The 6,000-nt window shown below is 38.6% G+C and overlaps 1 long non-coding RNA gene across 1 annotated transcript in view; it reads left to right on the forward strand.

The window, feature by feature from the left end:
• LOC145527139 (uncharacterized) overlaps window positions 1–5,209 on the forward strand; it is a 35,915-nt gene extending 30,706 nt beyond the window's left edge. Inside the window, exons 6-7 of the long non-coding RNA XR_014069530.1 lie at window positions 1,542–1,659; window positions 5,027–5,209. This is a non-coding gene — a long non-coding RNA (uncharacterized LOC145527139). The remainder of the gene's footprint in view (window positions 1–1,541; window positions 1,660–5,026) is intronic.
• Window positions 5,210–6,000: the final 791 nt, after the last annotated feature.

The following is a 6,000-nucleotide window of genomic DNA, read 5'->3' on the forward strand; positions in this document are numbered from 1 at the left end:
TTGGACTCTTTTGTTGACTGTGATGGCTACTCCATTTCTTCTAAGGGATTCTGGCCCACAGTAGTAAATATAATTATCTGAGTTAAATTTGCCCATTCCGGTCCATTTTAGTCCACTGATTCCTAAAATGTCAGTGTTCACTCTTACCATCTTCTGTTTGACCACTTTCAATTTACCTTCATCTGAAGTCATGGGTTCAGATACTATTAAATGGTGCCAATATTGAAAACTGATCCCCATAACCCCTGGTGGCCTTGTCACAAGGGTGTGCTAGTGACTGACTGCAGTGTTGCACAAAACACTTCAGGTTTTGGTTTTCAGAATTACATATTCTATATTTTTGTTTCCAACCCAAATATCTTGCAAGGATATGGGTCTATTCCACCTACCCCTAACACATAAGTCCTTATGTTGAGCCTAAATCACCAATCCAAACCTCCTCTTCCTTCACTGTGATTTCCTCCTTATGACCCTTTTCTAACAATAGGCCTGATTTTAAACATCTCTCCATTAAATAAATTCTGTAACACTGAACCTCAAATGTCTCAATTCCATCTTCTTCAGAAGTCCATTAGCCTCAGTGAAAATGTACTGATAATAAACCCAACAACAGAGGAAAACACAATGATTCTTATTATTCATTTGGTGAAATTTGTCACCTTAAAATCATCCTCAATAATTATCAGTTATCATTAATATATATGTATATATGTTCAGTTCAGTCACTTAGTCGTGTCTGACGCTTTCCGACCCCATGAATTGCAGCATGCCAGGCCTCCCTGTCCGTCACCAACTCCCGGAGTTTACCCAAACCCATGTTCATCGAGTCGGTGATGCCATCCAACCATCTCATCCTCTGCTGTCCCCTTCTCCTCCTGCCCCCAATCTTTCCCAGCATCAGGGGCTTTTCCAATGAGTCAGCTCTTCGCATCAGTTGGCCAAAGTATTGGAGTTTCAGCTTCAACATCAGTCCTTCCAATGAACACCCAGGACTGATATCTTTTAGGATGGACTGGTTGGATCTCCTTGCAGTCCCAGGGACTCTCAAGAGTCTTCTCCAACACCACAGTTCAAAAGCATCAATTCTTCGGCGCTCAGCTTTCTTCACCTTCAAACTCTCACATCCATACATGACTACTGGAAAAACTATAGCCTTGACTAGACATGTATATATGTAACTATGTATTGATATGGATATGGTATACGTGGTATACCATATATCCCAATTACTGTAAAATCATTTTCATTATGTAGAAATAAGAAAAATTCAGCAAAATGGAAGCTAATATATGCTGTGGAACTAGTTAATTAACTTGTAACCATAGTATGGTATATATATGTAACCATATGTATGTGCAGCCATATATAATTATATGTAATTTTATATATATATATAAAACCATAGTGGTTGAGGGTGGCAGAATATAATGAGCAGTTTTTCTATTCTCTTTTTCATCTTCTTGAAATTTTATTATACTTTTATTTTTTTAAGTGTTAACATATAATGATGTACAAGAATGACATTTTCTTTTTGAAAACAGAGAGCTGGTAAAATCCTTTCAAACTATTTGTTCCTGTTCACCCTTTTGGAGTTGTGTGTGACATCGACATTGATCAATTGGTTGTACAAAGCAAGATATGGCGGATGATAAAGGTGTGGTAGGTATCTCATTTCTCCCCTAGTGAATCAGAAAATGTTGTCTTCTGTTATGAATCCTCTTTGAAGAACTAAGGTTTTGATCGGAATTAAGTATAAATGGTATCACCTCTAAGCTGCAGCTGTAGGTAACTGAATACACTCTGCTCTAACTGTTGTTTGCTACATGGGTTTCTATGCAAATGTAAATAACCTTCTGTAGCAAAGGTGTTTTATGTTACAGGATATTTTTATATTCACATCTCATAAGAGAATAAGATAAAAGATATATGATTTTCTGGCTCAGGTCTGTTTAATTCAATAGATAGTCCCCTGAAAAACAACAACAACAAAAAACTTTATAAAGATTGTTATCAGGCATGCTGCTGCTGCTGCTGCTAAGTCGCTTCAGTCGTGTCCGACTCTGTGCGACCCCATAGATGGCAGCCCACCAGGCTCTGCTGTCCCCGGGATTCTCCAGGCAAGAATACTGGAGTGGGTTGCCATTTCCTTCTCCAGTGCATGAAAGGAAAAAGGGAAAGTGAAGTCGCTCAGTCGTGCCCGACTCTTAGCGACCCCATGGTCTGCAGCCCACCAGGCTCCTCCGTCCATGGGATTTTCCAGGCAAGAGGACTGGAGTGGGGTGCCATTGCCTTCTCCGTTATCAGGCATAGGGATATTCAAATGCTAAAGCTCGTAACTTTACTTCTCAAAGTTTTACAGAAGTTGAATCTTAAAGCTCAGGACCTTTAATATTTTCAGTGGTTCAGAAACCAAGATTTGGGGGTGATAACTGGGAAGTTGGAAAAGATAATAAAACTTTTAAATAAAGCTATGTTCTCACTTCTTCCATACCTACTACTTCACGTCTAAAGGCAAACTTTATCTCCAGTTAGCCTTAGCAGCGCGGAATCCGAGGACCTTCATGGAAGGTACATCTGCCCCCCCGTCCCCTGTGGTCATAGCGCAGGTCCAGGCGTAAGGATCGGTGGAATCATAAGGACAACTCAGAAGAAGTGCAAAGTTAACATTAAGGAGACAGTGATTCGTCCATGCGTCCTAGAACAGACACAGAGATTTAGGAAATAACAAGAAAGAATGGAATGGCTAGGACCTGGGATCTTGGAGTGAAAGAAGGAAAAGGAGAGTTGAGAGAAAAAAAGAGGAAAGCAGATCCTAGTCTCAAATATTTCTGGTTCTAGGACGTCATGGATATTTGGATGAAAACACTGATACCTAGTTAATACTTTCCTCTACTTCAAGCATCTGTTGAGAATAGACATTGCGAACTAAATACTGAAGCACAAATATCTGAGATCAAGTCTCAGCCACTGTTCTGATAGGATAATGGAAATGAGAACAAAATGCCCAAATAATGTGAAGAAATGAAAGAAAGCCAAGGAAACCTTAGGTCTAAGCTATGAAGCAGTGGGAATAACAGAGGTAAATCTCCAAGCTAAAAGTTATACCCAACACTATTGATTTTTTTTTCCAAGCAAAAGTGTCACTGTATGATAAGTATAATGGTAGAAATTATAGAATATCAGAATATGGGGAAACTTCCCCAAATGACATTCTTTTGAGGATCTTAAAAACTAGCAATGGGAAGGAAAATTTTACAGAAAATTTACTGAAAGGCAACCAGTGATCAAGAGGTATTAGGCTTTCAAAACCCGAATTTCTCTGGAGTAACACCCAACTCATATATGCTTAAAAGGAAATGCCTTTTGCAGTACAAATGGAGATGCAGCCCTTGAGTATCAAGAGAAACTGTAAAATCCAAGGGAAAATTTTTTCTGATGATTCCCTCTCTACTTCTAATTAATTTTATCAGACTGATTCAAAATAAAGATTATTTAAACAAGGCAATCTGCAGATTAAGATGGTAAATGGTATGTAAATGGAATGGTAAGTACATTAGTGAGGCTAAAATACAATCTCTGTGGGGGTGAGTGGTGGGAAATGGGGGTCAAGAAATTAGATTGGGCTGAATTATTTCAGAAATAAATGCTGCACTATATGATCAGGCTCTCATGAAAAGAGAAAAAAAACATGCACATATGAGGGGTATAGTTTTCTACTCAAATAGATAAACTGATATACAACCAACACTGTACTAAATAATAATGTAATTTAGTCTGAGTAGAAAAATATATGTTCTTAATATTTGCAAATGATGTGAATGACAAAGGATTAGTCTCCAAAATTTACAGACAGCTCACATGGCTCAACACCATAAAAACAAACAACACAATCAAAAAATGGGAAGAAGACCTAAGTAGACATTTCTCCAAAGAAGACAAACAGATAGCCAAGAAGCACATGAAAAGATGTTCAAAATCACTACTTTTTAGAGAATGCAAATCAAAACTACAATGAGATACCACCTCACACCAGTCAGAATGGCCACCATCAAAAAATCTACAAACAGTAAGTGCTGGAGAGGGTGTGGAGAAATGAGAACCCTACTACGCTGTTGGCGGGAATGTAACTGGTACAGCCACTGTGAAGAACAATGTGGAGGCTCCTTGAAAACTAAAAATAGAGCTACCACATGGTTCAGCACTGCCACTCTTGGGCTTACAGCCACAGAAAACCTTGGTTTGAAAGTGTACGTGTGACCCAACGTTCACTGCAGCACTGTTCACAACAGCCAAGACATGGAAGCGACCTAAATGTCCATCAACAGAGAGATGGATAAAGAAAATGTGGTACACATACACAGTGAAATATTATTCAGCCATAAAAATGAAACGATGCCATCTGTAGTGACATGGATGGACCTAGAGATTATCACACTAAATGAAGTCAGACAGACAAAGAGAAATATATCCCTTACACATGGAATCTAAAAAATGGATACAAATAAACTTATCTACAAAACAGAGACAGACTCATAGACTTAGAGAATGGATTTATGGTTCCCAGGAGGGAAGTGTGGGTAGAAGGGATAGACTATGAGTTTGGGATTGACACGTACACACTGCTATATTTAAGCAACATGGACCTACTGCATAGCACAGGAAAACTTGCTCAACATTCTTTAATAACCTAAATGGGAAAAGAATTTGAAAAATAATGGAAAGTTTTTTAAAATTTAAGAACATTCATAATTTAAAAAAAGAAAAATATATGTTCTTATGTGATCAATCCGTGTTTTGGAATCTGTCTCTCTGCACTGCACCGTCTGGCTTTCAACCTAGAGATACCAAAGGGGGAGGAAGAAAGGGAGGGAGGAGGGGAGGGAACCCAAAAGCATGGTGCTCTTTTAGAATCTCACTGTTGAGAATGTTCCAGTTGGCGCTCTTCCCAAATGTCTACCCCCAATTCTGTAGTTCTTTATTTTGGAGTATATTAACTATCCACTTACTAACACTTAACTTACCGCAGGTACACGGCAAAAGGGGATCCTTCACCTACACATTAAAGAACCATCATGACCTCAGTCAAGGAGCAAAGTTTAGTGGCGAATGAAGAACTTCATTTTATTCAAGAGGCTTGTGGGAAAATACAGTTTAATTAAATTCATCTCAGTATTTCCTTTTCCCCATTAATAAAAGCTTAAATTGATAAGTATGGCTATTTTTTCTGTGTGCAGAGGTTCTGGGGTAGCACATTTTTTAATCCATTCATCTGTCATTGGACACTTAGACAACCTAAGTCTTGGCTGTTTTTCACATACTTATTTGGTAGTCTTTGTATATATACTCAGAAGCAGAATTGCTGGATCACATGGACCCTCCATACTGCTTTTCTTAGTTGCTGCACCAACTTACATTCCCACCAACAGTGCACAAAACATTTTTTGTCATTTTTGGTAACAGCCATTCTAATAGATGTAAAGTGATAGCTCATTATGGTTTTGATTATCATCAGGTTTTATTTCCCTGATGATTAGTGATGTTGAGCACCTTTTAATATGCCTTTACCAAGTTTTTAATTAGATTTTGGGGGCTTTTTATTGTTCCATTTAAGAATTCTTTACATATTCTCAATACAAGTCCCTTATTGGATATGAGTGTGTTAGTCTCCCAATCGTGTCCGGCTCTGTGTGACCGCGTGGACTGTAGTCCTCCAGGCTTCTCTGTCCATGGAATTCTCTAGGCAAGAACACTGGAGTGGGTAGCCATTCCCTTCTCCAGGGGATCTTCCCAACCCAGGGATTAAACCCCAGTCTTCTACATTGCAGGCAGGTTCTTTACCGTCTGAGCCACCGGGGAAACTTCCGTTAGTCGATGTATGATTTGCAAATATTTTCTTCTGTTATATGAGTTGTCTTTTCACTTTCCTGATGGTTTCCTTTGCTACACAAAAGTTTTTAATTTGATGAAGTCCAATTTATTTTTTTATTTTGTCACTTCTGA

This window comes from Giraffa tippelskirchi, chromosome 11 (genome assembly GCF_054371585.1).
Source record: "Giraffa tippelskirchi isolate mGirTip1 chromosome 11, T2T-mGirTip1v1.2.pri, whole genome shotgun sequence".
NCBI lineage: Eukaryota > Metazoa > Chordata > Mammalia > Artiodactyla > Giraffidae > Giraffa > Giraffa tippelskirchi.